This window comes from Aphelocoma coerulescens, assembly GCF_041296385.1.
Source record: "Aphelocoma coerulescens isolate FSJ_1873_10779 chromosome W unlocalized genomic scaffold, UR_Acoe_1.0 ChrW_unloc_scaf_2, whole genome shotgun sequence".
Lineage (NCBI taxonomy): Eukaryota > Metazoa > Chordata > Aves > Passeriformes > Corvidae > Aphelocoma > Aphelocoma coerulescens.
This window is the reverse complement of record NW_027184081.1, coordinates 9,025,655-9,035,799: the sequence shown is the minus strand read 5'-3', so window position 1 is coordinate 9,035,799 and position 10,145 is coordinate 9,025,655. Positions and strand designations below refer to the sequence as shown.

Below are 10,145 nucleotides of genomic sequence, written 5' to 3'. Positions count from 1 at the left end.
CACTCTTTGAGACAGTGGAGGGGTAGGGAGGCAGGGGCTGCAAGCAGCTTCTGCCGTCCCTAGCTCTGCAAGAGCCGCCTGGGTCTAGGCCATCCCATCTGCCCTCAGCTTTAACATTGGCCGTGCCGCAGGGTGGGGAGAGCGAGCAGCTCCTCCTGTCTCTGGCTCGGAAACTTGCGGTTCTCTGTATTGGGGAATGCCGCCGCAATTGCCCGTGTCCATTTCTGCCTTCAGTTCCGTGTTCAGGGTACTCGGGGAAAGGTGGTCAGCCTGCCCCTTCTCCTCCCCCTTCCCTGTCTCTGCCTCTGGAAAAGTCGGGGGCAGTGGCATACCTGCCCCTTCTCCGCCTCTGGGGCGGTCAGGGTGGTGGCATACCTGCATCTCTCCCACCTCCGTGCCCGCCCTCCGCCCCTGACGAGGTTGGGGGCGGGGAGGCCCCGTGCCGCTCATCTGGCTTGGAGCTGACCGCTCGCCCCCTCCCCTGCCCCCGCTCGTACAGCAGCGGCGGCAGGGGTGGCAGAGACGCCCCCACCCCCACCTGTGCGGGCTGCCCCGGAGGCAGAGGCGGAGGCGACGGCGGCGGAGCCACCGCTCCCCCATCCCCCGCCCCCACCTGTGCGGGCTGCCCCGGCGGCTGAACGGGGTGGGGAGACCCCCCTCCATTGCGCAAAGCTGGTGCTACCATATCTGTATGTCATATTGATTTCTCTGTCCGTATTAGTATGCGAGTCAGCTTGCTTTGGATTTTACTTTCCTTTTCTCCTCCTCAAAGTCATTTCCATATTACTTTTGTCTATCACATATGCTTCTTCCCTATTCAGATACATAGTAAAAAGTTCTGCATATCTTAATTCATCAAACCTACGTAATGATCTCAATTCTACCATCAGGTCAGTAATGATGTTACTTTCCAAACTCCCATAGCGAGGCCAATTTCCTTGACTTAATTTTAAAGTCGGCCAAACCCGTGTGGACAGTCTGATAAATTCTCGGGTGTCCAAAGTAGTTTTTCGCCCTGTCAGCCATCTCCAGTGTTTTATTATCAGCTCTAATGGGCTGTTAGGAGGGATTTTTTCATTCACACCACCCATGTTTTCTCACAGACAGGAAAACTCTGCCAGAGGGAAGCTCTTAACTCCGGAATTCAGCCTGCAATCTGGCCTTGAAATTTCGATTTCCCAGGCAGTTTATCTAGGTTACTACACAAACACTTCAAAACAGTACTTTAAAATACTAAAAAGTGTCGCGGCCCTCGCCGGGTCACCCCCCGTCCGTTTCTCGCGCTTCACGTGTCGGAGGAAAATAACTTTTCAGGGATGGGACTGTGCAACTACACGAATTTATTGTTTAAAATAACAAACGCATCAGTCGAGGCGTGAGCTTTTACAACACCTCCGAGTAATGGCGACTAGTCACAAGATTTAGGGTTACATCGTAATTTATAACTTCCTAATCCAATAGATACTTAAAACGACACTTTGTTTTAGATTAATGACCTATCACCTGTGGCACTTCTCACTGCAATGCAGCTTATGTTTTGACCAATAACTTCTCATGTCACGTACACACAGATGTCTCTCTTATACCATCTAAATTCTTAACTTAAACTATATAAAATCACACTATTATATTTTAAAACCCTTCACCAAAACACCCAGTGTACAATTTTACTTATAATGATAGGAACACAAGTTTGTAATCCTTTTGCTTAAAGTCCACAAATCTTTGTCAATTAAGCCAGACCTAGTCTCTTCCAAGGTTGTAAATCAAAGCCTCCTTTAATTGCAGGAGTTTCTACTCCTCTGTCTCCCACATCTCCCCCTCCTTTCTGCACCAAAAAAATTCCTTTGATGGATTTATCAATCATTCGCTGTACACATTGAAACAGACACGGCACCATTATGAGAACTATTACTATAACTGCCAAAATATATAGGCCTGTTGTAAGACACTTTTTTACCCACGATGCTAAACCCCATCCACTAAACAAATTATCCAGCCACGTTCCATCATCGATTCTTATTTTCGACACACCCTCTTTAAGTTGTTGTATGCTCTTGTAAATAGACTCTGAGTGGTCAGACAGATTCATACAGCACATCCCCTCAAAGTCTTTGCATCCATGTCCATGGGCTAGTAAAAGAAAATCAATGGCTGCTCTATTTTGCAAAGTGGCATGCCTCACATTTTTGACATCTGCTAAAAGGCCACTTAATGCAAGGGATGTAGCGTTAGATTGTTTGCTCAGCCAACATCCCAACCGATCCAACTGCTTTAACGCAACTACTGAGGCAACTGGTGGCATAAGAAGAGATGTTACAAGCCTTTTTCCATAGCCCCATGGGGTAAAATCATCTTTGCACTCTGGTCCATATTGATGCGGAGTAGATCTTTTTTGTCTGTGTCTCACATTGGCAATTGTCTTCATATTAGGAGTAAATAACGTAAGCTCTCCCAAAGTACACGGACCACCCTTAATGTTTGAAGGGATAGCTGGCCATGCTCTGTCTCCACATACAAAAAACATTCCTCTTGGTAATTGCAGAGGAATAGAGCTAGGTGCAGATGAAACTACAAAAGTATTATTACACCAAAAGGAGTGGTTCTTATACACAGGGTGATATGGAGAAACATCTCTCATCAGTGATTGATTCATGTTTGTAGAATAGAACTCAACACAGAATTTCACTTTTACAGAACCAAGGATTTCCAATTCTTCAGGTTCATCAGAGATTTTAGGAAGATAGGGAGTCCACCATTCCCATGTATTTACTGGAGTATAGTGTTCCCAAACTTCTGATCCTGCAAAGATACCTCGTAAGGCCCTGTCAATTTTCTCTGGGATTGGCCAATTCTCTATTGGAACATTGACTAGACAAGTTGAAAATGGATTTTCTGGAGTTGTGGTAGACAGACATAGAGTATCCAATCCTGAAGCATTAGCTAAAGTCACCCAAACATTGGTCTTAGGTTGATCGACCGGCAAAGCTACTCCACCGAAAGTAAACAAGACAAACAAAGCAAAAAACAAACTTAACATTTGATTAGATTTCATGTTTCTTGAAAGTTCTCTTGGCAAAAGACTCCTTCTCAAATCTCAATCTCTAAACTAATTTGTAAGAATATTTTTGTATTTCCCAATTTAATTTCACTTCATTTAATGATGAGGATTATTTGCCAAAAGATCTTTGCAACACATTTGCTTATACACGCTTACATCAATCTAAAACCTAAAATTTACAGCTTTAACAATAAAACAAAAGATTGCAGGTATGGGCTGTAGTCTCTGCGAAGTTCACGTCTGCGTACTCTCTTCTGTACTCGTAGAGTTGTCAGCTTCTTTCTGCGTGTGATATGGTTTCACATTCTTCGCAGGAAGCCACCTAGGTCCCGTACCTGTAGAAACACAAGCAAACCCTTTGCCCCAGGTTATTAATGGGAACGGACCTTCTATTTGTCCTGTTTCTGGATTTCTAATCAGAACCAAAGGATTTTCTCTTAACTTTGCATGTGTGCTATTAGAGAAATGCCTAAATATTGGAGGATCAGGCTCTATAGAAGAACTATTCAAAAAGTTATAAACATACAAAGCTTTACTTAATCGCATCTGTGGTGTTGCTTGTGCTAGATCTCCCTTTTGCTGATCTAAAATACGTTTCAAGGAATGATGTGTCCTTTCTACAATTGCCTGACTCGTGGGCGAATAAGGAATGCCGAAAGTATGGCGAACACCCCAATTCATCAAAAATGTGGCTACTTTCTGAGCTGTATAAGCAGGACCATTATCTGTTTTTATTTCTTGAGGCACCCCCAAGGAAGCGAAAGCTTGCAAAAAATGCTGACACACATGATTTGCTGTCTCTCCTGTGTGTACAGAAGCAAAAACTGCATTGGAAAATGTATCCACTGATAGATGGATATTTTTATATTTTCCAAAGGACGGATATTTAGTGATATCCGTTTGCCACAATTGCAAACTCTGTAGCCCTAGAGGGTTTACTGCTCCCATGGAGACAGGAGGCTGCACCAGTTGGCAATCTGGGCAGGTATTTACAATTGCTCTAGCCTGGTCTCTGGAAAGATGAAACATTCTCATAAGAGCTTGTGCATTCTGATGAAAAAAGGCATGACTCAACTTTGCTTGTTCAAGAGTATTTGGCAAGGTGTTCACTATAGCAACTGTTAACTTATCAGCCCTGGAGTTGCCCTCCGCCAGGAATCCTGGGAGTGAAGAATGAGCTCTAATATGGGAGACAAAATATTGATTAGTTCTATTTTGCACAAGGGTATAAAGACAGTTAAGATGACGATACAGAGCATCATTGCTAACATCCTTCAGAACTGATCCTTCTATTCTCTTAACTATATTAGCAACATAAGCGGAATCTGTAATCAAATTAAAAGGCTCTGGGAAAAGCTGAAATGCCCTAACTACTGCGGCAAGTTCTACTACCTGGGTTGAACCTTCTACTATTTGAATATTCTGTTTCCATGTTTTAGTTTCTGAGTCTTGCCACGTAACGACCGAGCGATGGGTCTTCCCTGACCCATCACTAAAAATTGTCACAGCATCCAAAGGCACTTCACTTAACAGTGGTCTTTCTCTAAAGCTTAATTTTGCCTGAAATAGTTTATGACTAGGGAAATGAATAGAACAAGTACCTGGATAATTCAATAATGCAATCTGAAGTTCTTCTGAGTTTAGTAATGCCCAATCAAAATATTGCTTCTTCAGAGGCAAATAAATTATCGCAAACTCCTTGCCTGCCATAGTTAACAACCTTGACCTGCCTCTGATTATAATCTCAGCTAACATTTCCATTGTTGTGAAGATTGTTTTTGGAGATCTATAAGGCAAAAAAACCCATTCTATTATCAATAAGGGATTTTTGGCAGAAGCATCCCATTGAAATATAAGACCATACAATTGCATTTTTTCCCCCAGTACTGCAAGGAAAAATGGTTGTGAATCTACACAACGATGTGCTTGTCTTTTCTGTAAAGCCTCTGTTACTCTGTCAAGTGCCTTTAGAGCTTCAGGTGTGAGGGTTCTTGGGGAAGTAATGTCACAATCTCCCTTTAACAAATCAAAAACTGGAGCAAGTTCATCATTAGTAATCCCTAAAGTAACTCTAATCCAATTTATCTCTCCCAAAAGCTGCTGCAAATCTTGTAAAGTATGAACTTTAATTCGAAGCTGTAATTTCTGTGGCCTAATTGACTGTTCTGTCATTTTCCATCCCAAATATTTCCACGGTGGAGTTTCTTGTATTTTTGACGTAGAAATCTCAAGTCCAGCCCTTTTAATCTCTGTTACAACGCTGTCACGAGCTTCCTCCATCTCCTTCTGTGTGGGTGCTGAAATTAACAGATCATCCATGTAATGTAGAATCTTCGCTTTAGGGTGTTTTCGCCTAGCTGGAGACAAGGCTTTTGCCACAAACCATTGACATATAGTAGGTGAATTTTTCATCCCTTGGGGAAGCACAACCCAGTGGTACCTCATCAATGGTTCTTGTCGATTAATACTTGGAACGGAGAATGCGAAACGCGGGGCATCTTCTGGATGAAGTGGAATATTGAAAAAACAGTCCTTTAAATCAATGATAACTAAAGGCCAGTCTCGGGGAATCATAGAGAGCGAAGGAAGTCCAGGTTGGAGGGGTCCCATATCTTCTATTACTTCGTTGATCCTTCTAAGGTCTTGAAGCAGTCTCCAGGTATTAGAGGTCTTCTTGTGTATAACAAACACTGGTGAATTCCAAGGACTAGTTGTTTCTATGATATGTCCTTCTTGCAATTGTTCCTGCACTAATTTCTTAAGGGCACTCAATCTTTCCTCTTCTAGGGGCCATTGATTAACCCAGATGGCTTCATCGGTTCTCCATGAAAGCTTAGGGGTGATGAGTGCCTGCATGGCCCCTACTAAAAATCCACTTCCAACTTGACTCCCCACTGAGATAACAAATCTCTTCCCCAGACTGTAATAGGCTTTTTCACAATAAAAGGACGAACAATTGCTGTTTTTCCTTCAGGTCCTCTGACTGTAATCGCAGATTCACTTTGTAAGCATAAAGTGGCGCCCCCTATTCCTGTGAGGGTATCCAGGGGAGTTACCAACTTCCAGTCTTTTGGCCAAAACAAGTGAGAAATAATAGTAACATCTGCTCCTGTATCTAGTAGGCCTTGAACCATGATTGTTTTATTGTTATGCATTAAACTGCAAGTCAGTAAAGGCCTGTCACGTCCAATATGCTCTGTCCAGAAAATCTCTGGTCCTAAGTTTGAATTTTCTGTTATAGGTGGCCGCCCTTCCATCTCTATCGCTCTGCGTACAGCTGTAGTAGGCACTGCAACAGCAGTGGCTAATTGCGTTCCTGCAGGAACAACTAAAGGAGGTTGTAATGCTTGAGCCAAAATTGTAAGCTCTTCATGATAATTTGCTGAAACAATTGTTGGATAAACCACGAGACCTATAATACGACACGCATCTTTTCCCATAATTAAAAAGTCCTGCTTTTCTTCAGATGTCCCAGTAACTCCTGTGGGTATCAGGTAGTGGGAACTATTCATAAAACATATCAATTTGGAGGCTGCCAAGGTACAGAATGCTCCAGGGGGCAAGAGGTTTGAGTCGCTCGGGAGATGTTTGACCATTCTGCTAACTGTGTGCGACTTTGGTTTCCATAGGATTGAAGCTCTGGGTAATGAACTGCTGCTATTTGTTTCGTCACGCGGCGAGGCATCGCGCTCAAAAATTCGTTTCCCGGCAAGAGATTCCCATCTACATCATATCTAGAGTGACATCTGTTAGCATAATGTCTTCCCTTTCTACATCTCGGACAACGTAATGGTTTTGTTGAAATCTCTCCAAGCCCTGGACAATTTTTCATTAAATGTCCAGGCTCACCACATCGAAAGCACACTCTTTCATCTATATTAGCTCGTGGCATTGCTCGAGAATTGCTTACAGCAAGAGCATTAAGTGCTGTTACAAGTCTTTTATCCAACATCTCAGCTTGAGCAGAAAGCCTCTTATCCATCATCTCAGCTTGACTGGTAATAGCTCTTTCCAGTTTTTCTCCTAATGAATCAGTTTGAATAACAGCCGTATGCTGTGCATTACCAACTTTACTACATGCTTCAAGCATATCTGAAATACTTGGTTGTACCCCTGGTAAAGCTCTAATAGTTCGCTGACACTCTTCATTAGCATTAACATAAGCAAGATTTCGTAATAAAATCGGACGAGCAACATCATCCTCACACTGTCTCTCCAAAGCCTGGGTCAGCCGATCAATGAAGGAGGAAAAGGTCTCGGTCGGACCCTGCTTAATTTGTGTATAGGCACCTTGTGGAGAACCCACAGGCTCAATTTGCAAAAGTGCCCTTTTAGCTGCTTCTTTGAGGTCAGCAAGGACTGCCCTTGCCAGATCTGCTTGATCTTCTGGCCTGTCATGAGGTGGATCTCCTGCCAGTTGTGCAAGTGTCAAAGCTGCATTAGGACCTCCTGCATAATTCTCTATCAGTTTTCCAAGAAGTCTACGCCACTTTAAATCCCACAACAAATACTGCGAGTCAGTCAAAAGCATGGAGGCAATGTTCTTACAGTCAAAAGGTGTTAAGTCCACATGATCTAAAGTTGCTTTTAATAGCTGCTTAAAGTAGGGAGATCCCAAACCACTCTCCTTTATAGCTCTCCTTAAATCCTTAATGTCATCATGTGCCAGGGCTTCCCATCTCGGGTTTGCTCCTCCTCTCCCATACCTCACCGGCAATGCTAACAGTGATTTACGAGCTGGGACAAGATCATCCTCTTTAGATACCTCCCGATGTATAACATCCCAATTTGTTAAAACAGGCTTTTCCCTTAGATTTATTTCTCTCTGCTTATCGGCAGAGGAGAGCCTATTCATATCTTGAAGGCTTAAATTAGATTCATTCACCGATGGTAAACACTCATCCTGAGTTTGCACATCTGCTGTGCTACCGGCAACCCTCCGAGTTGTCATGGGGGCATCCATCTTTGCTTTCATCACTTCCGAAGATGTCATTTCCGGAGATGTAATTTCCGGGGCCTCCCGCCCTCCGGCACCATACATCACTTCCGAGGGCTCCCCCCTCTTCTCTCCACCACCCCCCCCTTCGGGTGCAATTTTAGAAGCGGCCGGAGGGGGCGACTGCGAGGGAGCCCGTGGCGCAGTTAAAATTTCGGAGCCGCCATTAATCACCGAGCTGTTCAACAATTCTATCACCACCCGGCAAGCAGGGATTAACATAGCTGCCGCCTTATCGCGTTTCGAAGCGAGATCGTAAAGTCTAGTCGCAATATCATCCCAAACTGATTTAGTAAGAAGAAGTTCAAAGTCAACATCAGGGCAATTACGGAAAACCCAAAGCAATAAATCTTTCACTTCTTTGCTGGGAAGAGGCTCAGAATGCAACTTCAGCAAGGCATCTAACTTATTATAAACATCCCTCTGTTCTTTTGAAATATTTTCACCCATCTCTCTACCTACACGGCCCCTGCCTTCACTCAATCGTTGAAGACAGATTTCCTACCGGCGTGCTGGGGAGAAATCGACCTGCGACTCTCCGTCAAGCTTCCTTTCAGCTTAAGCTCTCGCCGGATCACCCTTCCTTTCAGGGTACGGATAACTCACGTTGACCGAGGGAATCCTCTTCATCCTACTCCGACCTCTGCGCCGTAAATCCGCCACACACCGGGCACCACTTGTCTAGGCCCTCGCCGGGTCACCCCCCGTCCGTTTCTCGCGCTTCACGTGTCGGAGGAAAATAACTTTTCAGGGATGGGACTGTGCAACTACACGAATTTATTGTTTAAAATAACAAACGCATCAGTCGAGGCGTGAGCTTTTACAACACCTCCGAGTAATGGCGACTAGTCACAAGATTTAGGGTTACATCGTAATTTATAACTTCCTAATCCAATAGATACTTAAAACGACACTTTGTTTTAGATTAATGACCTATCACCTGTGGCACTTCTCACTGCAATGCAGCTTATGTTTTGACCAATAACTTCTCATGTCACGTACACACAGATGTCTCTCTTATACCATCTAAATTCTTAACTTAAACTATATAAAATCACACTATTATATTTTAAAACCCTTCACCAAAACACCCAGTGTACAATTTTACTTATAATGATAGGAACACAAGTTTGTAATCCTTTTGCTTAAAGTCCACAAATCTTTGTCAATTAAGCCAGACCTAGTCTCTTCCAAGGTTGTAAATCAAAGCCTCCTTTAATTGCAGGAGTTTCTACTCCTCTGTCTCCCACAAAAAAAGCAACTAAAGGGCAAAGCAAGATGTGTTCCAACCCAAGACTGCGAGTTTAAGGTCTTTAGGGTCCCTTCATGGTCTCCAGCAACTGATGCCTTTTCCTGGTCTTAAAATCAAGAGTCGTACACGGTTAGAAGGGGAAAAGGGATTTTACCTTGATATTTATTTTAAGGATCCTTAGGTGCACATGTCCAGGTCATATGCATCGAGATGCACCCCGCCAAATGCCTCCCCCAAAAGATCGGGTATAACATTATAGGTCTTACTAATTAGCATATCTATAAAGATTCCCCAATGAGAGGCTCAAGTGAGCCCCCCTCCCCAAGGAACCTTCCCATGGATGGTTCTATCGTGGTTTACAGAATGTGTTCTGGAGAGGACCTTGGGGTCTGGGGCACACTGATCCCTAGCTACGAAGCTTCTAAAATGTTTAGTCTCTTAGCTTGACAGACAAGTCCAAGAACGTAGGCAAAAAGCACTAGGAATACAGAAGTTGTAAAAAGGTATAACAGGGGTATAAAAGAAAAGGCAAAAATCTTCATGGCATCAGAAGAAGGGATCCAGCAGCTACGAGAGGTGGCAGTATTTGAGGTACTCTTTGGGAGGGATGGACAGCATGATAATGACCCCGATAAGGTCAGGTGCACAGGACAGATGATGTGGAACCTGGCAAAGCTAGGGCCACACCAATACACCACCTTCATTGCAACGATTGATGCTGACAATAACCGAGAAACAGTGGGCTCTGTCACCAACAAGCTCAGAAATTATGACAGTATGGTCAATGGCCCGCTGAAAGCTCATGTCTCTGCTGTGATTAAGGACCTCAAAGAGGA

At 43.7% G+C, this 10,145-nt stretch overlaps 1 long non-coding RNA gene across 1 annotated transcript; it reads right to left on the bottom strand.

Annotated features, from left to right (window-relative positions):
• Window positions 1–1,317: 1,317 nt before the first annotated feature.
• Window positions 1,318–8,734, bottom strand: LOC138102833 (uncharacterized). Its single transcript, XR_011147572.1, has 2 exons — window positions 8,664–8,734; window positions 1,318–4,241 (listed from the first exon to the last, which is right to left on the bottom strand). It is a non-coding gene; the product is annotated as an uncharacterized lncRNA (long non-coding RNA).
• Window positions 8,735–10,145: the final 1,411 nt, after the last annotated feature.